The following is a 24,733-nucleotide window of genomic DNA, read 5'->3' as shown; positions in this document are numbered from 1 at the left end:
TCCTATATCTTAGGGAGGATCGGAGCTGCTCTTCTGTCCGCCTGTAAAGTGAAAGTAACGTGTGCTCCAGCTACACACACAGTGAGCAGGAACGTCCTGGTTATATTTTTCTTGTTTTTTTAGCAATGCATTACTGGCACCATACCACTATTCCTGGAGATAGAAACTCATGCACTGTTAGTAGTAAATACTGTAGTAGTTGTTACAATATATACAATGATAAACATTAGTCCAACAGTTTCCACAGATGTCTGCACCAAAATATGTAATAGGTATTTTCTCTGGTTATTGCATTTTTTCCCCTTTTTTATACATTTACCTCCTCTTTTATGTGTCTCTGATGCAGATTTGATGCAGCATTGTTCTTAATGCAGAAGCCCTGGGTTTCCGTACTAATAAAATTATGTTTTAGTTCATGCATTAATCAGGCTAATCATGGAAGCCTATAGAAAAAATGAACCAAAAATCTCAGTTCAACAGAATCCTTAAATACAGTCGTCATCTGTTTTCATGAAATCACATTCTCTTTGCAGTAGAAATGCTGCTACATTACAAAACGCAGTATTTATCCCACAGGGGACCAAGGATTGACGTTGGTTCTCTTTGGCTGGTCAGACAAACTATATTATATTGTATCTTGGCCCAAGGATCAGATGAGTAATATAATCAGTTATATGCACTTTTAGGAGACAAAAATTACACCAACGATGGTGTAAGGAAGATTTCATGTAGAGCATTTATTATTTTCTGCCATTTTCTCATAGGCTTCTCTATATGATATCAAAAATGGCATAAGAATATTACATTTATGAATAAAGACAACTGAAAAGCTTGTGAAAGAATCACATGAAATTTCTCGTGTTTTTTGTATTGTTTTATATAAAGTATGTGTCAAGGATATCTAAAAAGTGGTTCTGAATATTGAGCCCCTGTAATAATCCAGAGACAAAAATGTTGAGGTATGGGTAATCCATGTAATGTGCGAGATTTATCCAAATGGTGTCACCAAATGGTCATGACCTGAAACTTAACCTAAGAGAACAACACATAGCAAGAGGCTCGGTGCATTAAGAACATTTACTTGAGAATATAGAACTCATTACTGAAGGTGCCTTGATGTGTCTTGATAAAACCCATCAAACAGTGGAGATTTCCTAATAAGTCCTAATAAGTTACCTTGTAACTATGGTCCAAAAGTACACTATGCCCTCAGCAGCACACCACATTTATAGGGCAGTAACTTAAAAGTTTAGGCCAAACATGGGTCCTGGTCACCTAACACATCTAATACATTCAGCCAACATGGAGGTGAATGATAGTCTGGTACTGTTAAAAATATTGTCTTGCCCCTCAAAAAATAAGCCATACTCAGCTTCATTGGCTGAAAAATAAAAAATGTTACAGATCTCGAAAAATGGCAACACAACTACAAAATTTTTTTTTTTTTTGGAAACTTCAGATTTTTATCATCACTAAAACGATTAAAAAAAATGGACGTTTGGTATCGCCGTAATCACATTGATGAGTAGAATATTGCGGCATGGTCATTTTTACCACAAAATGTTCAGAATTGTCTCTTTTTCACAATTTTACCACACTAGCAATTTTTTTCCCATTTTCGAGTACACTATGTGGTAAAATGAGTGGTGTCATTCAAAAGTACAACTCCTCCCATCAAAAAACAAGCCCTCATTTGGTAATGTGGACAGAGAAAATGTAAGCATTATGGCTCTGGGAGGAAAAAACTGAAGCAAAAAAATAAAAGATGGACTGTGGCGTGAAGGGGTTAATGTCTGTGTGTTGGGTTAATAGACGGCACACCAAATTTACACTATTACGGTCGTGCGGCTCGTCTGTAGGAACATGGCGCCGCGTGTCCCTGGCCGGATGGTCGGCAGCACAGTCGCAGGGAGGAGACCGGAAACAGCAGCGACATTTCATTGTCAGATTGGTGCCTGATTTTGCAGGATATTTCCTTCACCCACAAAACCTCCCGTCCATTACACCCGTCTGCACAGTTCTGCATGGAAATTATGTTCCCTTTTAACATCCAAATAAAAGCCATAAGCTGCAGTCAGTCACTGCGGCCGCATCGCCACAACATTGTCAGCCATTACCCCGATAATTGCCATTGCTTTATTGGATGTCACCTGTTGTTGCTAAAACCTACAGCAATTTGCAGTGAAATCACAAATGTTTTATGCTGGAAGGTTCTAGGCTGCAGGACAGGAACTGCAGGACAACTGCTATGTGTGAACAGCCCCTGATAATGAAGTTCACCTCAAGGATCACATGGACTTGTGTGGTTAGGAAAGAGTTACAGATTGCACAGTGCTGGAGGCGGAGCTTCTCCTATAAACACCAGGTGGGAAGCACAAGCCCTTGATAAATGTGCCACCATCTTGTATGAGGAGCTGGAGCCTGTCAGTGTAGCTGAGCTGTAGCTCCTTCTATCAGGGCGCAGGGAGCATTTATATTAGAGCAGGGGATCCGGAAGGTCCCGGAAGGCTGCGGTTATAAAAGGATCGCACAGCCATTCACTAGTATAGACCACGTGGAGTGAGTGTTGTGTGCACGTATGATTGTCTCTGGTGACTGACTCATTATGAAACCCCGACCCTTGGTACGCATGTGTTGATCAGAATTGCCAGTTAGAGCCTAGGCTGATAGTGCAGGTAGGAGGCAGAGTCAGGGACTGGCATCAGCGCAGAGTAGTGGCTTTGCCTGTACACCACTGTGCACTTGGTCTGCCCTCCACAGTAGCCAGCGTCTATTAGTGGTGCTTGCAGGTGTGACACCGTGCGCCTAGTGGCTCTAGAGAGGCTCTTACCTTACGTCCTTGGGGCAGAGTCTTGTGACCGTACACTAGCGCTGACTCAGCTGTGCCCTGTGACAGATAACAGGGTACGGCATCTGTGTTCTGCGGTACGTCTCTGCAATAGAACCCATCTCTACTATATGCGGGGTGGCGTTTAACCCACGTGTGTCCAGTGCGATACCGCCATTTAGTGTCTGCCATTACCGAGTAGCAGTTAAAACATCCCTGCACAGTGGACCCCGGGCTGCGAACGCACCTTACTACCAGCTCTTTATTATTTGGTGTGTTCCACCAGCTCTAAAAATATCAGAACAGGAAGATAACATGTGCAACAGTCTGCAGGCTACAACATCAGGGCACATGGCGACTTTACATTAGAACATGGGAACAACAGGTGCAAGTCTGCCGCTACAGAAATCAGGATACATAGGTGACACATGAATACAAAGTGTGCAATAGTCTGCAGGCTCAGATATCAGGATACATAGGTGACACATGAATACAAAGTGTGCAATAGTCTGCATGCTCATATCGGGGCACAGGCATAACACGTGCAATAGTCTGCAGGCTCAGATATCTGGGTGCATGGGTGACACATGAATGCAGAGGGCAACTTTATTAGAGCAGGGGAACAACTGGTGGAATAGTCTGCAGGCTGAGATTTCAAGATACATGTGGGACACACAGTCTGCAAGCTAAGATATCCGGGCACATGGTGACTTTATATTAGAGAAGGTGAGTAACAGGTGCAATAGTCTGTAGGCCCAGATATCAGGATATATAGGTGACACATGAATAGAAAATGTGCAATAGTCTGCAGTGTCAGATATCAGGGCACAGGGTGACTATATCAGAGCAGGGGGATAACACATGCAATAGTCCGCAGGCTACAATATCTGGGCACATGGTGACTTTATATTAGAGCATGGGAACAACAGCTGCAACAGTCTGCTGGCTCAGATATCAGGATACATGGGTGACACAAGAATACAAACAGTGCAACAGTTTTCAGGCTCAGATAATAGGATACATGGGTGACGCATGAATACAAAGTGTGCAATAGTCTGCAGACTCAGACATCCAGAAACATGGGTGACATATTGATAGGCGTCGAGTTCCCACCACTGTTAAGGGGGAATCTCGAGCCATGTCCTCTGCGGTCTGCCATTCTTCAGCCGCAGAGGTTCCTTCTCAGCATAGACATCAGTCCCAGCGTCTTGCTCAGGCTAATACTATGCAACTGGTTGCTGCTGCCACACCAGGCTCAGCTATGGCATTCTGCATTAGTCAGAGGCGAGCAGACGCTCCTGGGACGAAGTCCTGCTTTTCTCCATCTGATCATGCCCGTGAGATGACTGCTCACTGGTGGTCGGAGGTCACATGCTCAGGTCCTCAATCAGCTTGGATTGGGCCATCATGAAGGTCCCAGAAGGCTGCGGTTATAAAAGGATCGCAGGGCTGCACGGCCATGTGCTAGTATAGACAATGTGTATCAAGAGTTGTATGCACGTATGATTGTCTCTGGTGACTGACTCATTTTGAAACCCCAACCCTTGGTACGCATGTGTTGATCAGCCTTGCCAGTTAGTGCCTAGGCTGATAGAACATGTAGGAGGCCGAGTCAGGGCCTAGCATTAGCGCAGAGTAGTGGCTTTGCTTGAATGCCACTGTGTACTTTGTCTGCACTCCACAATAGCCAGCGTTGATTAGTGGCGTTCGCAGGTGCAACGCCATGCGCTAAGTGGGTCTAGAGGGACTCTAACCCTGTGTCTTTGGGGCAGAGTTCTGGGACTATACACTAGCGCTGACTTAGGCTGGTTTCACATTAGCTTTTTTTGCGCAGCACATCGTGCGCTTTCATGCACATGCGTCATGTGCCCATATGTTTAACATGGTGTACGCATGGTCTTGTGTTTAAACGCATTTGTATGCATGCATTTTTTTATGGTGTGCGCGTAGGCGTGCCAGACGCAACCTGTTGCATTTTTGGATTTGTCCAATGGTGTGAAAAAGACGAATGCGACAAAATAACACATTACAGTGTATGGGAATACAGGCATTCGCATGGAGATCCACACGCCTGCGTTACAAAACGCATGTGTTTTAAGAGTTAACATGGCTTGAAACTATTTAAAATGCTTGCGCCTAAAAAACGCAAACGCATGCAAACCGCATGATGTGTTTTTTCCATGTGTTTCTATTGCGCACGAAGTGCTGCGCTACAAAATACTAATTTGAAAGTAGCTTTAGCTGTTCCCTGTGAGATTTAGCAGGCTACGGCATTTATATTACACAGTAGTGCGGTTCTGTGAAGCAACAGTCCACCGCTGTACACACTGGGAGATGTTAACCCACGTGTGTTTATCTATTATACCGCCATATAGTGTCCGCCATTACAGGGCAGCAGGTAACATCTCTGCACGGTGGACCCCGGGCTGCGAACGCACCTTATTTACTGCCTTCTTATTATTTGGGGCATTCCACCAGCCTTAACACCCCCAAAAAGTAAATCTTCCCCCACAGAATCCTCCTCACAGAATAAATCCCCACACATTTAATCTTCGGTGTCTTTAGCTCCAGAGTGGAGCACTTACCACCAATGCTCTTTGCGCTTCTGGGCGCCGGCGAGCGACAGCAGCAGGGTGTGCACATGACCTTATCACGCTGCTGGCGCCGCTCTGGTGGTCAGAGCCTCAATTGTACTTGCTTCTGTAAGACGCGAGTACAATTGACCGCTGGGAGAAGGCGCACTGCCACTTCTCTGTGCCGGCTGTCAGCCCCCCTAGATATGCCTCTGAGCAACGATGCTGTGACAATGCTGCATATAAAACAAATGATCAGATGATCAAATCTTCCACACCCAGAGGGGGCTAACAAGAACAATAAAAAGTGAAAGAAAAGTTCTAAAAAAAAAAAATAAAAAAAAATTGTTAAACTCATCCCCCTTTCCCCTCAGTGAATATATAAATATGTATCATATATTTGGTATCACTGTGTTCAGAAAAGTCATATCTATCAAAATATAAAGACAATTAATCCAATCTGTAAACGCTGTAAACGGAAAAAATTCAAGAAAGCCAAAATTCTGTTTTTTGAGTCACCATAATTCCACAAAAAATGCTGTAAGAATCGATCAAAAAGTCACATTGTTGCAGAACCACTCAGCACACAGAAAATGTTGTGCAGTTATATGTATATATAATAGGTTCCATGTGAGATGCATGTCCCTAATGTATCAGCAGTTTCCGTCCTCCCCCTACCTTTGTAATTCCCACAGTAAACATACGCAGGCTTCGGCCACCTGCTGCTTTTGTAATGCATGTCTGGCCTGACGCTTGTCTATTGGCCGGCCCTCTGTATCTGTGTGATATATTCTGTGTCCTGTGAGTAAAGTGTTGTCAGACTGGAAATACATGGAGAAGCAGTGATCTTTTATATGTGCCCATGCACTCAGAGGAATTCCAGCCAGCGTTCTTCATTCAGACTCCTGCCAACGCAGAGCGGACCTCCGAAAACCCGGGGTGGTACTGAAAGAGGTACCCCAGCTTGGAAGACCCCGTTACACTGGTGGCAGCCAGCGGGATTTGATACCCATTCTACAGGAGGAAAGGAATGAATGGAAAATAATTACCAGAATTTAGAGAACTACATTAAAAGACCTGGTAAAAGCCCGGGGGTTGATCGCCAGCAACAAAACAAAAGCGGATTTGATAGCAGCCATCATGGAACACGACAGTGCAGCGCCCCCCAATGTGAATGTGGAGGAGACCGAATTCCAGAGGGAGGTAAAGAACAGACTGGCATTCTATGGCCCAAACCCTGCAGTAGAGATCATTCGGAGAGGTGATGGCTGATGTGCGTACTGATCTGAAGGAAAAGATGGCCGAGTGGATCAGGATAGAGCTAGCCAAGATGGAGATGGCAGAGCGGAGAGAGGAGAGTCAGCGAGCATGGGGAGCTCTGGCCTTCGACCAGGTACCTTCAACAGTAAGCCACAAAAAGATCCAGTACAATGCCTTCCGACAGTTGGGGGAGGCAGACGAAGACATTGATGGCTTTCTGCAGGACTTTGAGCAGCAGTGTGCTCTTCATCAAGTAAAGCCGGAGGAACGGGTTCAGATTCTGGCCAGCAAGCTGACAGGCCGGGCAGCGGCCGCCTATCGCACGGTACCTGATGAGGACTGTATGGACTATGAGCGGATCAAAGAAGTGATCTTGGCCCGGTATGCGCTGACACCAGAGGCCTATCGCCAAAAGTTCCGCGGACTTATAAAACGCGTAACCGATACCCACGCTGAATGGGCCTGTAAATTACGGCGGTCACTGCTACAGTGGGTACAAGGGAGCCAAGCAACCACTAAGGAGGACGTCCTCCAGCTCTTCCTGTTAGAACAATTCTTTAATGGACTAAACCCCGAGACACAGGAATGGCTACGGGACAGGCGGCCAACGACTCTTGAGGAAGCAGCTCGTCTGGCCGATGAACATCATGATGCCAGGAGGCCGCAGTTGTCCGGATCAAAGGTGGTCACTAGGGGCCCGCCCATGAACCTGGAGGGCCCCAAACCACCGAAGATTGTAGGGGGACCAGCTAAAAACCCGGCCTACAACAGTCCCCCTGGGGCGCGATGCCACACCTGTCGTCAGCTGGGCCACCTGCAAAGACAATGCCCCAACCGGACTCAGCATATCCAGTGGCCAAAGGCGGGAACAGCTACCTTCAGCCGGGCTGCTGTACACTGCTACCAAGGTGAAGCTGACCAGGCATTGGGGGCTACGATTAACCAAGGGGTGGAAGAGATGGAGGAAGTGCTGCATGAAGTAGACCCCGTGCAGGCAGCCCGGGCAGATAATCGACAACAGCATCGACAAGTCGTGTGGGTTAATGGGAAACGTATGCAGGGACTAAGAGATTCCGGGGCAACTTTGACCCTTGTGAAGCCTCATCTCGTCCGGGACAAAGAGAAGACGGACCGGACAGTGGCAGTCCGTGTAGCAGGGGGAGCCATACATCGACTACCCACTGCCAGGATTCACCTGAACTGGGGAGTCGGGGATGGCCTTGTTGAGGTCGGCTTGATGGAGGATTTGCCTGCAGATGTCTTGCTGGGAAATTACTTGGGGCCCATGTTGTCTGCATTCTCGGTGGCCCCTCTGGCTGAGACATATCCTGTGACCACCCGGAGACAAGCTTGAGCTGCGGAGGCGGAATCACACTCAGATGAGGCCCAGATAAGACATTCCAGTTCTACACGTATTCCCATAGCCAGACACATTTCTTGGGCCACCCCAGATGAATTTAAGAGGGAGTTACTTGAGGATCCTTCATTAGAGGGATATCGTGGGAAGGCACAGGAGGAGAGAGGGGTACTGGAAGGGGAAAAGTTTGTATGGAAGCAGGGACTCCTCTACCGGATCACAGAGCAGCACCACACAGGGACGAGCCCCACTATAAAACAGCTGGTAGTTCCCAAAAAGTATAGGCAGGAGTTACTGCGAATCTCTCATGATATACCCTTGGCCGGGCACTTCGGCGTCAGTCGCACCAGGCATCGTCTGACACAAAACGTCTTTTGGCCGGGGGTTAACCTATGATGTTCGTCAGTACTGCCAGACCTGTGACAGTTGTCAGCGCATTGGCAAGAGGGGGATCGATGCAAGGCCAGATTAAGCCCCCTCCCCATTATGGAGGAACCAATTAGCTGAGTAGCGGTAGATCTGATAGGGCCGTTAGCCATACCCAATCTGTCTGGGAAAAAGTATATATTGACAGTGGTAGATTATGCCACACGGTATCCAGAGGCGGTTGCGTTACCTAACATACTGGCAGAGACGGTGGCAGCCGCCCTGCTCCAGGTTTTCTGGATACCCAGTTTACAGCAGAGGTGACCAACCAACTGTGGAAGCTGTGCGGCGTAAAGTCCATTAGAAGCGCCCCATACCACCCGCAAACCAATGGCTTGTGTGAACGCTTTAACGGGACATTAAAACAGCTCATTGGGACTTTTACCAGGACCTACAGGGACTGGGGGAAATACTTGCCACACCTCCTGTTTGCCTATCGGGAGGTGCCCCAAGAATCCATGGGGTTCTCCCCGTTCGAGCTGGTATACGGGAGACGGGTAAGGGGACCCCTAGACTTAGTGCTGGAACACTGGGAAGGGGAGGGCCTCATAGAAGGGTTACCTATTGTACCCTATGTGCTGGAATTCCAGGACCACCTACAGGAGCTGACCCAGGTTGTACGTGAGAACCTGCAGGCGACACAGCGGCGCCAGCGCTTATGGTACGATCGGAGGGCCAGAGAGCGCACTTTGGAAATAGGACAGAAGGTCCTGGTGTTAGAGCCTACTAAGCACAATAAGTTTCAAGATGCATGGCAGGGGCCCTACCAGGTAGTGGGAAAAATAGCCGACACAACCTATAATGTCGCCGATTGTGACGACCCCAGGGTTATCCGCATGTTCCACGTGAATATGCTGAAGCCCTACCGGGAGCACCCTGAAGAGGTAGTGGCCATCTTTGCACCTGAAGCAGAGGATTTAGCCGGACTTCCCTTGCCGGATGTCTTAGGGGAAAGGACTCAGTCTAAAACATGGGACCAAGTACACTTGGGCGAAGACCTAGGCCCCTGGGAGAGACAGCAGGCGGAGGCGTTGTTGAGGCTGCGACAGAAAATGTTTTCAGAGAGACCGGGGTACACTCGCCTGGCACAACACAAGGTTGAGACCCAGGATCAGACCCCCTGCGACAAAACCCCTTCCGCGTCCCTGAGTCTGTACGAGAGGGGATGCGACAAGAGATTCAAGAGATGCTGCGTTTAGGGGTCATTGAAGAGTCAGTCCCTGGGCATCCCCCGTAGTGTTAGTGCCCAAGAAGGATGGGACTACGCGGTTTTGTGTAGACTATCGTAAGCTCAATGAGAAAACAGTGACGGATGCATATCCCATGCCACGTGTGGATGAGTTGTTAGACCGGCTGGCGGGGGCAAAGTATGTGACCACCATCGATCTATGCAAAGGCTACTGGCAGATTCCCCTTAATCCTGACGCTATTCCCAAGTCGGCATTTGTCACCCCGTTAGGCTTATTCCAGTTTCGAGTTATGCCATTCGGGATGAAGAATGCCCCGGCGACCTTCCAAAGGCTAGCTGACCGGCTTCTGGATGGTCTCCAGGACTATGCTTGTGCCTACCTGGACGACATCGCCATCTACAGTGCGACATGGGAAGAGCATCTAAATCACCTAGAGACAGCATTGGACAGGATCCACCAGGCCGGAATCACCCTGAGCCCAAACAAGTGTCACGTGGGCAAAGCAGAGGTTCAGTATTTAGGGCATTGGGTGGGAAGTGGGAAACAGCGACCAGAACCAGCCAAGATTGAGGCCATAGCCAAATGGCCCATCCCACGCACTAAAACCCAGGTCATGGCGTTTCTAGGGACAGCGGGGTATTACAGGAAATTCGTTCCCAATTACAGCAGCGTAGCCAAGCCCCTCACTGATCTGACCCGTAAGAACCAACCCCGCCAGGTAACCTGGACCTCAGAGTGTGAGGAAGCCATCCGCCAACTAAAGGACGCCCTCATCAATACCCCTGTATTGGCCGCACCCGATCCAACTAAACGTTTCCTTGTTCACACAGACGCTTCTATGTTTGGATTGGGGGCAGTACTGAGCCAAGTCGGGCCGGACGGCCAAGAACACCCGGTGCAAGAGTATAGAAATTTCAGGCTCTACCACCCGTTGAGGGTGCTCTGGGGGTAAAAAAACTATATACAAGTAATAAAGTAAACCCCGGCACTCAAATGAGGACAAAGGAATAAATGCATAAGTGAATTTATTGACACACTGCAAAGGGAACCTAACCAGAGCAACAGCACCAACGTTTCGGCATAAAGGCTTTCTCAAGGTAGTTGCCTGAAGAGGTGTGAAAAAATAACAAATAGTGAGTGCATTTATGTACACGTGATACATAGAATGAATACATACACAAATAATACAAATAATACAAATATGCATAGAAAATGTACTGCGGACGGAACGTACATTACTGGTTAGAGCAGGAAAACACGGGTCTCACAGGACAACCGGGTATTTTCAAATGGAGGTATGGTTTCATACATTTCGCAGAGTGTGCTTCTTAGTCACATGGGGAAAAAAGTTCAACATAAGTGGACAAAAATGTACCAAAAAAGAGGCAATATTGGTCAAGGCACAAATAATGCAACAGCCAAAAATAGTATCCGTATGGGGAAGGGAAAAAAAAGGGGAAAAGAGAAAAGAAAAACAGAAAAAAGAAAAGAAGGAAAGAGAAAGAAAGAAGAAGAGAAAAGAAGGAGCGAAAGAGAGAAAGAAGAGAAAAAGAAGAAGAGAGGAACGAGAAAAGGAAAAGGAAGGAGGAAAAAAGAACAAAAAAAAAGAGGGGGGGAGAAAGAAGAGAAGGAAAAAGAGGAGAGAGAGAGAGAAAGAGAAAGGAAGAGAGAAAGAGAAGAAAAGAAAAAGGAAAAGAAAACAGAAGGAAAAAGATACAGAAAAAACGAGAAGAGACGAAGAGTGGAGCAGAAAAGCAGAAGGAGGGGAAGAGAGAAGAGAAAAGAGGAACCAAAGGGAAGGGGAAGAAAGAGGAGAAAAGAAAGCAGGGGGAAGAGAGAAGGAGGAAAAAGGGAAAGAAAAGAAAATGGGAGCTGGGAAAAAGAGAAGAGGGGAGAAAAAAGGGGAAAAAAAAGGGGGAGGGGGAAAAGGAAAAAAAAGGAAAGAGAAATAAAGTAAAAGAAAGAAAAAAAGGGAAAACAAAAAGAAAATAGGAAAGGAAAAAGAAGGGGGAAAGGCGAAAAGAGAGATGAAAAAGAAGGGAGATGGAATGACAGAAAGAGAGAAAATAGTGAAAAAAAGATAGAATAACAAGAGGAAGAGAGGAACACAGCGAGTAGGCACAGTTGACAGCAAGAATGCACCGGAGAGAAGGGGGGAACACAGCAAGTAGGCACAGATGGCAGCCTCAAGAGGGCAGGACATGTGCCGTGGGTGGAGGAGTGATCAGGTCACTATGCTAGGTGAGTGGATGGTGGATGGACGCCTGAAAAGTAAACGAGTATGGTAAAACAGAGCAAAACAAGAGAGGAGTGAGAGCTCAGGACCAGAGGTACCTGCAGTAGAGGTCCGGGAAAGATAGTGAGGAAACACTTTGCTAACCTAAATGAATTCAAGTCTCCAGGTCCAGATGAATTACACCCCAGAGTACTGAAGGAGATAGCAGAAGAAATTTTTGAACCCCTCTCCATAATCTTTGAAAATTCTTGGAGAACAGGAGAAGTGCCAGAAGACTGGAGAAGAGCAAATGTTGTTCCTATCTTCAAAAAGGGGAAGAAGGTGGACCCAAGCAACTATAGGCCGGTGAGTCTGACTTCTATACCAGGAAAGATCTTTGAACAAATTATTAAACAACATGTATGTCAATACCTGGATAAGAATGAAGTGATTAAACAGAGTCAGCATGGGTTTGTAACTAATAAGTCATGTCAGACTAACTTAATTTCCTTCTATGACGGTATCACTGATTGGGTGGATCAAGGAAATGCTGTAGATATAGTATATCTTGACTTCAGCAAAGCATTTGACAAAGTCTCTCATACAATCCTTATTGAAAAAATGACTAAGTATGGAATGGACAAGGCAACTGTTAGGTGGATTCATAACTGGCTTAGTGATCGGACCCAAAGAGTGGTCGTAAATGGCTGCACATCCAGTTGGAAGAATGTCTCAAGTGGGGTACCACAGGGCTCTGTCCTGGGCCCTGTATTGTTCAACATCTTTATCAACGATTTAGATGAAGGAATTGAGGGTAAACTGATTAAATTTGCTGATGACACAAAGCTAGGAGGGATAGCTAATACTAGAGAAGAGAGAGAGAGGATTCAAAAAGATTTAAATAAACTGGAGAAGTGGGCAGCAACTAACACAATGGTTTTTAACAGGGAGAAATGCAAAGTACTACATCTGGGCAATAAAAATGAAAAAAGCATATATAGAATGGGAGGAATAGGGCTAAGTGACAGCACATGTGAAAAAGACTTGGGTATACTAATAGATCACAGACTGAATATGAGTCAACAGTGTGATGCAGCAGCAAAAAAGGCAAATGCAATTCTGGGATGTATTAACAGAAGCATACAGTCTAGATCACGTGAAGTCATTATTTCCCTCTACTCCTCTTTGGTCAGACCTCATCTGGAATATTGTGTCCAGTTTTGGGCACCACATTTTAAAAAAGACATCAACAAACTGGAGCAAGTTCAGAAAAGAGCGACCAGAATGGTGACCGGTCTGCAAACCCTGTCTTATGAGGAAAGGTTGCAGGATTTGGGAATGTTTAGTTTGCAAAAGAGAAGACTGAGAGGAGACTTAATAGCTGTCTACAAATATCTAAAGGGCTGTCACATTGTAGAAGGATCAGCTTTATTCTCATTTGCACAAGGAAAGACTAGAAGCAATGGGATGAAACTGAATGGGAGGAGACACAGATTAGATATTAGAAAAAACTTTTTGACAGTTAGAGTGATCAATGAGTGGAACAAGCTGCCACGAGAAGTGGTGAGTTCTCCTTCAATGGAAGTCTTCAAACAGAGGCTGGACAGACATCTGACTGGGATGATTTAGCGAATCCTGCTTTGAGCAGGGGGTTGGACCAGATGGCCCAGGAGGTCCCTTCCAACGCTACGATTCTATGATTCTATGACAGGCACATGTGGCGGTGGGAACGGCTGCGGCATGGTGTAGACCGGATGGACGGCGCCATTATAAAAAGGCCGGCAGTGTGAAGGAGACGGCGTCATGTCTGGTGGCGTGCAGTAGGGCACGCACATGGGGGGACAGTGTGCGCATGTCCGTGACGCGCTCAGTCATGAGACCGCGCGGTGGCACGCAATGGGACGCGCATAAAGGGACAGACTATGTGCGCATGTCTATGGTGGGCAAAATGGGAGTGGGGCGGTCAGTGAGAGAGAGGTATTACCTCTCATATTACCTGTTGCAGGGGTGAACGGGGGTGTATCGCTGGAAGGGTATGGGAAAGGTGGGGATCAGTTGTGTGAGATCTAGAAAGAAAAAAAGAGAAATAAATATGAAAAGAAAAGGAACATAACAAGAAAGGGAGAAAACACATGGGTACATACATATATATACCCACATTTATATATATATACACGTATATGCACCGAAGCGCATACGAATAAATGTGAACCCAGAGGGACAAAAAATAAAACGGCATATAGAAAATCGAAATCCATCAAAGCAAGCATAAAAGCCACCTGTAATGCAGTCCCATATACAAGACGAATGAAACCGATAAAAGAACAATAGGGCATAAGGTATAAATCAACGGGGGGCATCGTATTCCCTATTAAGCCCTAATGGCTCTAGGGTTTGGAGGGTATGGATCCAAAACACCTCACGTTCCCTGAGGGTATTAATGCGATTCCCGCCGCGGCGGGGTTGGGAGATCTGTTCGGTCACTTGAAATCTGAGTTGTGGGATGGAGTGGCCAGCAGTATGAAAGTGAGACGGAATAGGTAAGGTAGTCAATTTACAGTGGATAGTGGATTTGTGCTTGTTGATGCGGTCACGGATATGCTGAGTGGTCTCTCCAACATACCCGAGGCCGCACAGACACTTGATCAGGTAAATAACATAATTCGATTCACAGGTGAAATATCCAGGGATTGGGAACTTCTTCCCAGTGCGTGGATGTGTAAAAAATTCGCCTTTAGTAATATGTGAGCATTGGAGACAACGTAAGCAGAGGAAGGTACCCTTGCGTTGGCATAGGAAGAAGGTCTGTCTAGCCAATGGCTTAGCGGGGCCAATGTCGGCCCTGACAAGGGAATCCCTAAGATTCTGGGGACATTTGTGACAGATCGGGGGCCGAGAGGCAAATTCAGGGATGGAGGGATATGCTTGATGGAGTAATGGCCAGTGTTTGAAAATGACGCCGTTGATGAGAGGGCTAAATGGGTGGTAGGTGCTCACAAAAGGAATACTCTTGCGGCTCTGTAGGTCAAAAGTTGGGGTAAGGGGCGAGGGTTTTACATATGACGGGTAGCCCCTTGCTGAAAATTTATTGTCCATGTCGATGTGTCGTGCATCTCTGATGGAAGGATCTGAAACGATCCGGTCGACGCGGCAGTGCTGGGAGTGAGGTAGGGATCTCTTAATGTGTCGCGGATGACAGCTAGAGTATAAGAGAAGACTATTTCTGTCGGTTTAGTGTACAGATCCGTCGAGAGGGTGTGATCAGGATTGACAATTACAGTGGTATCGAGGAAATTAATGGAGTGGTCACTATGATGGAGGGTAAACGAGATATTGTCGGTGGCGTTGTTGATGTCGGAGAAGAAGGAGGTTAGTGATATAACATCACCTGTCCAAATGAGAAAAATGTCGTCTATATAGCGTTTCCACAGTGCCACCTGACTATCAAATAATGGATGAGGGTAGATGTGACTCTGCTCAAAAAAGTCCATGTAGATATTAGCCTACGGGGGTGCGACGTTGGATCCCATCGCGGTCCCCCTGCACTGCAAGAAAAATTGATCCTCGAAGAGGAAAAAATTCTGAGTAAGGACCACCTCGAGCATATCAAGGCAGAACTCCTTTTTGGAAAGGGAAAGATCCGTGTGGGTATCAAGGAACCTGTCAACTGCGTGGAGGCCTTCGTGATGGCCGATGCTGGTATATAGGCTCGAGACATCTAGGGTAACTAGCAGGCAGTTGGCAGGGACATTCAGGATAGATCTGATTATGGACAAGAAGTGGTTGGTATCCTTCAGATACGAGGAAATTTTGGGAATATGTGGAGTGAGTATTTTCTCAAGGGTAATGGAAATGGGTGATAATAACGAGTCAGTGGATGCGACTATGGGACGGCCAGGTGGGGAAGTCAAATTCTTATGAATCTTAGGAAGCGTGTAAAAAACAGGAGTAATGGGATGTTTATTGATCAGAAAGTCACTAAGTTTGTCGTCAATGATGGCATTCTGTTTATACATTTTTACTTTCTCTTGTATGAGAGTGGAGATGCGGGCTGTGGGATCACGGGATAGTGGACGGTAAGTATTGGTGTCACTAAGTTGTTGGCGGATCTCATCAATATAGAAGGTCCTGTCAAGGACTACAATGGCCCCACCTTTATCGGCCGGTTTGATAATGATATTCTTATAGTTTTTAAGGGAGGCCAAGGCCCTACGTTCATCGGGGGTCATGTTGTTCTTGATATGGAAAGTGCCCTTACCAATATCAGTTGTAATAGTCTGAATATCTCTAAAGACTAAACTGATGAATGTCTCAACGGGATGATAACAGCGTGGAGGTTGATAGCTACTAGGGATCCTAAGATTAAGACCCGTGAGTGTGAACCCTGTAGGGGATACGGATGTCCCAGATGTAATGGATGTTCGGTCAGTGTCAGGGGCTTTGCTGGCAAAATGTGCTTTCAGACGAAGGTTCCTAAAAAATCTATGAAGATCATGGTCTAAATTGAAGGTGTTAAAGGTGGGGGTTGGACAGAAGGAGAGACCCTTCTGTAAAACCTGGGTATCGAGGGGGGAAAGGGTTTGACTGGATATGTTGTAGACAAGAACACCCGGTAGCTTACCTGAGTCGGAAACTACTGACCCGTGAAGTAAGCTATGCGGCCATCGAGAAGGAGTGCCTGGCGGTAGTATGGGCAACTCAAAAAGTTGCAACCATATTTGTATGGATGACAGTTTTCCCTCCTAACGGACCATAATCCCCTAGTCTGGCTTAATCGGGTCTCTGGAGACAACGCCAGATTGCTGCGGTGGAGTTTAGCCCTACAACCTCTGGACTTCACCATCCACTACAGACCCAGCAAACAAAACGGTAACGCCGATGGACTAAGTCGACAAACAGAACTTGTACCAACCCCATAAACTTCGGTCATCCCCAAACCGATCTGTTGAGGATCAGACTGTGTATGCCGATCGCGTCGCTGAAAAGGGGGAGCCATGTTACAGAACCACTCAGCACACAAAATATGTTGTGCAGTTATATGTATATATAATAGGTTCCATGTGAGATGCATGTCCCTAATGTATCAGCAGTGTCCACCCTCCCCCTACCTTTGTAATTCCCACAGTAAACATACACAGGCTTCGGCCACCTGCTGTTTTTGTAATGCATGTCTGGCCTGACGCAGAGCCAACCTCTGAAAACACGGGGTGGTACTGAAAGAGGTACCCCAGCTTGGAAGACCCCGTTACACATATCTATCCCAAAATGGTACTGTTAAAAATATCATCTTGCCCCTCAAAAAAGAAGCCATACGCAGCTTCATTTGCTGAAAAATAAAAATGTTACGGATCTCGAAAAATGGCAACACAACTCCAAAAAGTTTTTTTTTTTTTTTTTTGCAAACTTCAGATTTTTTTCATCACTAAAACAATTAAAAAAAACCTGGACATTTGGCATCACCGTAATCGCATTGATGAGTAGAATATTGCGGCATGGTCATTTTTACCACAAAATGTTCAGAATTGTCTCTTTTTCACAATTTTACCACACGAGGAATTTTTTTCCCATTTTCAAGGAAAATGAGTGGTGTCATTCAAAAGTACAACTTCTTCCATCAAAAAACAAGCCCTCATGTGGTAATGTGGACAGAGAAAATGTAAGCATTATGGCTCTGGGAGGAAGGGGAGGAGAAAAATTAAGCAAAAAAATAAAAAATGGACTGGTGTGAAGGGGTTAATGTCTGTGTGCTGGGTTAATAGAGGGCACACCAAATTTACACTATTACGGTCGTGCGGCTCGTCTGTAGGAACATGGTGCCGCGTGTCCCTGGCCGGATGGTCAGCAGCATAGTCGCAGGGAGGAGACCGGAAACAGCAGCGACATTTCATTGTCAGATAGGTGCCTGATTTTGCAGGATATTTGTTTCACCCACAAAACCTCCCGTCCATTACACCCGTCTGCACAGTTCTGCATGGAAATTATGTTCCCTTTTAACATCCAAATAAAAGCCATAAGCTGCAGTCAGTCACTGCGTCAGCATCGCCACAACATTGTCACCCATTACCCCGATAATTGCCATTGCTTTATTGGATGTCACCTGTTGTTGCTAAAACCTACAGCAATTTGCAGTAAAATCACAAATGTTTTATGCTGGAAGGTTCTAGGCTGCAGGACAGGAACTGCAGGACAACTGCTATGTGTGAACAGCCCCTCATTATGAAGTTCACCTGGACCTGTCTGGTTAGGAAAGAGTTACAGACTGCACAGAGCTGGAGGCGGAGCTTCTCCCATAAACACCAGGTGGGAAGCACAAGCCCTTGATAAATGTGCCACCATCTTGTATGAGGAGCTGGAGTCTGTCAGTGTAGCTGAGCTGTAGTTCCTTCTATCAGGGCACAGGGAACATTTATATTAGAGCAGGGGATCCGGAAGGCTGCGGTTATAAAAGGATCGCACAGCCATTCACTAGTATAGACCACGTGGAGTGAGTGTTGTGTGCACGTATGATTGTCTCTGGTGACTGACTCATTATGAAACCCCGACCCTTGGTACGCATGTGTTGATCAGAATTGCCAGTTAGAGCCTAGGCTGATAGTGCAGGTAGGAGGCAGAGTTGGGGACTGGCATCAGCGCAGAGTAGTGGCTTTGCCTGTACACCACTGTGCACTTGGTCTGTCCTCCACAGTAGCCAGCGTCTATTAGTGGTGGTTGCAGGTGTGACACCGTGCGCCTAGTGGCTCTAGAGAGGCTCTTACCCTGCGTCCTTGGAGCAGAGTCTTGTGACCATACACTAGCGCTGACTCAGCTGTGCTCTGTGACAGATAACAGGGTGCGGCATCTGTGTTCTGCGGTACCGTGGCTCTGCAACAGAACCCATCACTACTATATATGGGGTGCGTTTAACCCACGTGTGTCCAGTGCTATACCTCCATTTACTGTCCGCCATTACCGAGCAGCAGTTAAAACATCCCTGCACAGTGGACCCCGGGCTGCGAACGCACCTTACTACCAGCTCTTTATTGTTTGGTGTGTTCCACCAGCCCTAACAATATCAGAGCAGGGGGATAACATGTGCAATAGTCTGCAGGCTACAATATCAGGGCACATGGCGACTTAACATTAGAACATGGGAACAACAGGTGCAACAGTCTGCGGCTCTGATATCAGGATACATGGGTGAGACATGAATACAGTGTGCAATAGTCTGCAGGCTCAGATATCAGGATACATGGGTGACACGTGAATACAAAGTGTGCAATAGTCTGCAGGCTCAGATATCAGGATACATAGGTGAGACATGAATACAGTGTGCAATAGTCTGCAGGCTCAGATATCAGGATACATGGGTGACACGTGAATACAGTACATAATAGTCTGCAGGCACAGATATCAGGATACATAGGTGAGACATGAATACAGTGTGCAATAGTCTGCAGGCTCAGATATCAGGATACATGGGTGACACCTGAATACAGTACGTAATAGTCTGCAGGCTCAGATATCAGGATACATAGGTGAGACATGAATACAGTGTGCAATAGTCTGCAGGCTCAGATATCAGGATACATGGGTGACACATGAATACACAGTGTGTAACAGTCTGCAGGCTCAGATATCAGGATACATAGGTGACACATGAATACATAGTGTGTAATAGTCTGCAGGCTCAGATATCAAGATTCATAGGTGACATATGAATACATAGTGTGCAATAGTCTGCAGGCTCAGATATCAGGATACATAGGTGACACATGAATACATAATGTGCAATAGTCTGCAGGCTCAGATATCAGGATACATAGGTGACACATGAATACAAAGTGTGCAATAGTCTGCAGGCTCAGATATCAGGATACATGGGTGACGCATGAATGCAAAGTGTGTAATAATCTGCAGGCTCAGACATGCAGACACATGGGTGACATATTGATAGGCGTCGAGTTCCCACCACTGTTAAGGGGGAATCTCGAGCCATGTTTGCGGTCTGCCATTCTTCTTCAGCCGCAGAGGTTCCTTCTCAGCAGAGACATCAGTCACAGTGGGTCGCCCTCCCAGGGCTGTGGGGTACTCTGTACCGGGTCGGTGTCAGGGGAAGGTGTCACAGCAGCAGTGACCCGGTCCATGGCCCTGGGCGCCCAAGTAATGGGAAGATGTAATTAATAGTAGAGTAGTTTGTGACGCCACCCGTGGTGTTTGGCAAGTATGGTGTTAGGCAAACGCTGCATACAGATCCACTGGGTCTGATGGCATGTGCAGCTGAGATGGTAAAGCTCCCCACAGGTGGAGCTGTAGTCCCAGGGCAGTGTCAATGGAATGATGGCGGGGAGGCGTAGGTGGTGTAAATACAGGTAGTCAGATGTAGCGGTGCGGAATAACTGAAGGACACCAGGGTGTGCGGTTCCAAGGCTTTACTCACTGTTTGCAGTTCACACACCCACGCCGGCCTCCGCGCTGTGTTCTCCAGGTCCGTACTCCAGCCAACCTCCAGTCAAGATAGGCTCTCCTCTCCAACACTCCGCCAACATGTACCTGTCTGAACGACTCCTCCAATGCGCCTTTAGGTGCGAAGCACTCCAGTACTTAGTTACCCTGGAATGCCTCTCTCTAGGTGTTCCTAGTCTCTACTTGTATGACAGACAGCTGTAGCCTGCTTCGGGGACTCCACCGCGTCCCGGCTCACTATCCAAGTGCTGTTGTGTCCCAAGTCTATGAGGGGAGCAAGGCGTTACGGCTTACTACTCCACCGATGTCTGTTGCTGGACATAAAGATCCATTAAACCTCGGGGACCAGGCCCCGGCCTTTGCGCTCTGGACTGGAAGGGTTCTTTCTCAACCTACTTCCCACCGTCCTTCTATTCTCCTTCGTTACGATCTGTTCTTTCTTTCTTCTGGAAGGTTAGGCTATCACTCTTATCAATCTCTTTCCCTGTCTTTCTCATGCCAGCAGCCCAGATCACTGGGACCTGCTGCAGCACGTCCTTCAGACATCCATCTTCTCTCCTTATCTTCATTCTCTCATCTCATCTCAACTTCCTGACCTTCCCCTTCTTTTATACTAGCTCCACCCGTCTCCCAGCACATCTCATGTTACAAAGCAGGATTCCACGAGGGGTGCTCTGCTAACCCCCAGCATGAACCTGTTGAGTGGCCCCACTGAACTGTGTGTGGAATGCAGGTGTAGGAGTGTAGAAAGGAGTTCCCACCTTACCTGGATGGTGGGGCACTACACCTTAGGAGAAGGTGCAGTACCTCTGTGGTGACTGAAGCCTCAGGGGCGCCATACCAGTGTCTTGCTCAGGCTAATACTATGCGACTGGTTGCAGCTGCCACCCCAGGCTCAGCTATAGCATTCTGCATTAGTCAGAGGCGAGCAGACGTTCCTGGGACTAAGTCCTGCTTTTCTCCATCTGATCATGCCCGTGAGACGACCGCTCACTGGTGGTCACATGCTCAGGTCCTCAATCAGCTTGGATTGGGCCATCAGGAAGGTCCCGGAAGGCTGCGGTTATAAAAGGATCACACAGCTGCACCGCCGTGTGCTAGTATAGATAATGTGTAGTAAGAGTTGTATGCATGAATGATTGTCTCTGGTGACTGACATTATGAAACCCCTACCCTTGGCACGCATGTGTTGATCAGCCTTGCCAGTTAGTGCCTAGTGCAGGTAGGAGGCAGAGTCAGGGTCTAGCTTCGGCACCAAGTAGTGGCTTTGCCTGTATGCCACTGTGCACTTCGTCTGCACTGAACAGTAGCCATCGTCTATTAGTGGTGTTTGCAGGTGTGACGCCGTGCACCTAGTGGGTCTAGAGAAGCTCTTACCCTGCGTCCTTGGGGCAGAGTCTTGTGACTGTACACTAGCGCTGACTCTGCTGTGCCCTGTGACCGTTAACAGGGTACGGCATCTGTGTTATGCGGTACCATGACACTCTGAAGCAACAGAGCCCACGACTACTACATACTGGGTGGCGTTTAACCCACGTGTGTCCAGTGCATTACCACCATTTGTCTGCCATTACCGAGCAGCAGTTAACATCCCCGCATGGTGGACCTTGGGCTGCGAATGCACCTTATTACCATTATTATAATTAATTATTAATTATTGTTATAGCGCCATTTATTCCATGGCGCTTTACATGTAAGGAGGGGTATACATAATAAAAACAAGTACAATATAATGTTAAACAATACAAGTCATAACTGGTACAGGAGGAGAGAGGACCATCTTTTTATTGTTTGTTGCGTTCCGCCAGCCCTAACAATATCAGAGCAGGGGGATAACACGTGCAATAGTCTGCAGGCTACAATATCCGGGCACATAGTGACTTTACATTAGAATATGGGAACAGGTGCAACAGTCTGCAGGCTCAGATATCAGGATACATAGGTGACGCATGAATACAAAGTGTGTAATAGTCTGCAGACTCAGATATCATGATACATAGGTGACACATGAATACAAAGTGTGCAATAGTCTGCAGCCTCAGATATCAGGGCACATGGGTGACACACGAATACAAACACATACATAGCACCCCCTGTCTAATGCCCTGGGTCAATCTTCATCCTAGAAGTGTCTCATTGCTGTCAGTGTGAGGAAACCTGCTCTAATGTCTTGTAGAGCGGCTCTCACCCGAAAATTTACCAGTCTGCCCATGAGTGAATTTCAGGGAACGGTGTGGCCCTAAAGTCACAGTAGATTCACATATAACATTTACTGCAGTTATTGCTGATCCCAGAAATGTAATTTCTCCTGTCTGCAGGCTCCTCTAATGCCCTGGGGGCAAAAGAAAATGCAGATAAGTTTTCTTTCTTTAGTTTTCAGAATTGAAAAAAAAGCTGCAGTTTTTTGCCTCAAAACCAATTGTCCCAATCTATATTAATATGGAACACTCGGGGGTCAGCATTGATGCACAAGCTAGATGGAACACTACTTCTTAGCCTGTGCTTAGTGCACTCAGTTAATGCTCCGGTGGTCTGTCACCTGTGGGGGCTCAGCTTAGATTGTGCAGCTTTTTTGCTGTAGCAAAAAATTTATACAGGGCAAAATCAGAACAGTCCGACACAAGAGAATTGTTCTCAAGTTTTTAATTTAAGAACCACCATTAATTTTAAGTTTAGCTGCGTTTAAAGGCTTCTATTAAATCATCTGGGACAAACACCAGGAAAATGTTATATCGAGAGCACTCTGCATTATAAGAAGGCACAAACCCGAGTGCTCTGTATGTGCTGCGGTTTATATTCCCTATACAAACGTGATCAAGAGGATCGTATAACAATGTGGGGATTCCTATTTCTGGAGAATCAGAATATTTCTGTATCAGGCAGAGGGCTGCACCAGAGACAAGAAGTTATGCTAGCACATATGACAAAATAAAAAGAGACAATACAAGGATACCTGTCATCCACATATGTAAAAAGCAAAGCAAAAAACAATCGTACACAGTGTATGCATGAAACACAGTACGAAAATAAACACATACACCAACCAGGGGCACATGTCACACATGCATACTTGACAAACATGAGGGAATACACACACCCCAGCCAATCAGAAACAAAAAAAAAAAAATACGAGGTACAATCATGAATCATTTAATATAAGGAGTTTATTTTTATTATTAGTTATTAAATGTTATTTTTATTATAATACAATTTTACAATTTGAAACTGATCAGCATTTTATCCTAATATGAACAGGGACCAGTTCACCCCAGTTCAATTGTCCGCATTTAGTCCTAATGTGAACAGGAACCAGTACAGACATGATAGCATTAGATGTATCAAGAGATGAAAAAGGTGGTATTTCGGAATAAAATCATGAAAAAATCATCATGTTTTTGATTTTTTGAAAATACACTACACATATACCACTGAAATGCAGTGGTTTGAAAAGAGAATGTATTGATGAAGTAAAATGTAAACCTCAACAATACAACCCAAATGGAATGAGAGAATAGAAAAAGAAAAGGGGGAGGGGGGAAGGTAAAAACATGGAATAACGTGTATAGGTACAAATACAAACCACAAAAAACCTGATGCAGCCCAGCAGTTATAAGAAAAAACTTTTTAAAGTAGTGGGTTCATGTAATAAGAAAAATCCAACAAGATTTAAAACAGTTAAGCTAAAAAAGCTTGCATAATGCTCACATAGGTAACAGAAACCTATCTACACTAGGCTTCAGTCCAGGATAATCCAGCTTAAGCCAAGGGCCTGAAAATGGCACCACATGAGAACATGACTATATGGAAGAGCAGCAGACCAAATGGATTAGACAACATGAAAACCATATAGAAATCACCCGTGTCAATCTATATATTGAAAATGAGCTGACCGCACCAAAGGGCGGTGGTATAAAAGTCACATATATCAAACTACTAATCCTAAATCCAAATATCGGATAGAATCACTTAAAATATAAGCGTACAAGAACATATCAGGAACAGCGGTTACATCAAAAAACCACAAAAACTTTTTTTCTTTATATTGTCCCCAGAACGAAATTCGGGATAAAGCCATACAGGCAAAAAATGCTATTCAGTGTCAAGTCCAAATAACCATTATGGAGATCCCTTTCTAGTATCCATCTCAATGGTTATGGATCCAAAATCCAGGGTCAGACGAGTAGACTAAGAGTCTTCAGCCTTAGATCATCTTCAGAGAAGTATTTATGTACTATCCAGACCAAACAGAAAAAATATCAAGGTGGTTTGATGATAAGGCTTCAACAAGTCCATTTAATGTTAAATCAGAAAGGACCAGTCCTCAGCCGAGAAATCCCATAAAAATAAGTTCTTTGTTCAAACCTGTGGGAGCAACAGAATTCAAATTATAAATCCACCGGGATTCCATTTGTAAAAGCTGCCACTTAGGACAGCCACCTCTAT

At 46.0% G+C, this 24,733-nt stretch overlaps 1 protein-coding gene and 1 long non-coding RNA gene across 13 annotated transcripts in view; both read right to left on the bottom strand.

Annotated features, from left to right (window-relative positions):
* The window catches only part of LOC141094654 (uncharacterized), a 183,617-nt gene extending 162,763 nt beyond the window's left edge, over positions 1 to 20,854 (bottom strand). The window contains exon 1 of the long non-coding RNA XR_012233148.1: positions 20,265 to 20,854. This is a non-coding gene — a long non-coding RNA (uncharacterized lncRNA). The remainder of the gene's footprint in view (positions 1 to 20,264) is intronic.
* A 2,582-nt stretch (positions 20,855 to 23,436) lies between these two features.
* LOC141094652 (uncharacterized) overlaps positions 23,437 to 24,733 on the bottom strand; it is an 803,576-nt gene continuing 802,279 nt past the window's right edge. For all 12 annotated transcript variants that reach the window (XR_012233147.1, XR_012233146.1, XR_012233145.1 and 9 more), the window contains one exon: positions 23,437 to 24,652. The gene's annotated coding sequence lies outside the window, so the exon portion shown is untranslated. The remainder of the gene's footprint in view (positions 24,653 to 24,733) is intronic.

Source organism: Dendrobates tinctorius, unplaced genomic scaffold (assembly GCF_039654945.1).
Source record: "Dendrobates tinctorius isolate UK_male_01 unplaced genomic scaffold, ASM3965494v1 ptg000065l, whole genome shotgun sequence".
In the NCBI taxonomy this organism is placed as follows: domain Eukaryota; kingdom Metazoa; phylum Chordata; class Amphibia; order Anura; family Dendrobatidae; genus Dendrobates; species Dendrobates tinctorius.
The sequence above is the reverse complement of the archived record's forward strand: the minus strand, read 5'-3'. Positions and strand labels throughout refer to the sequence as shown.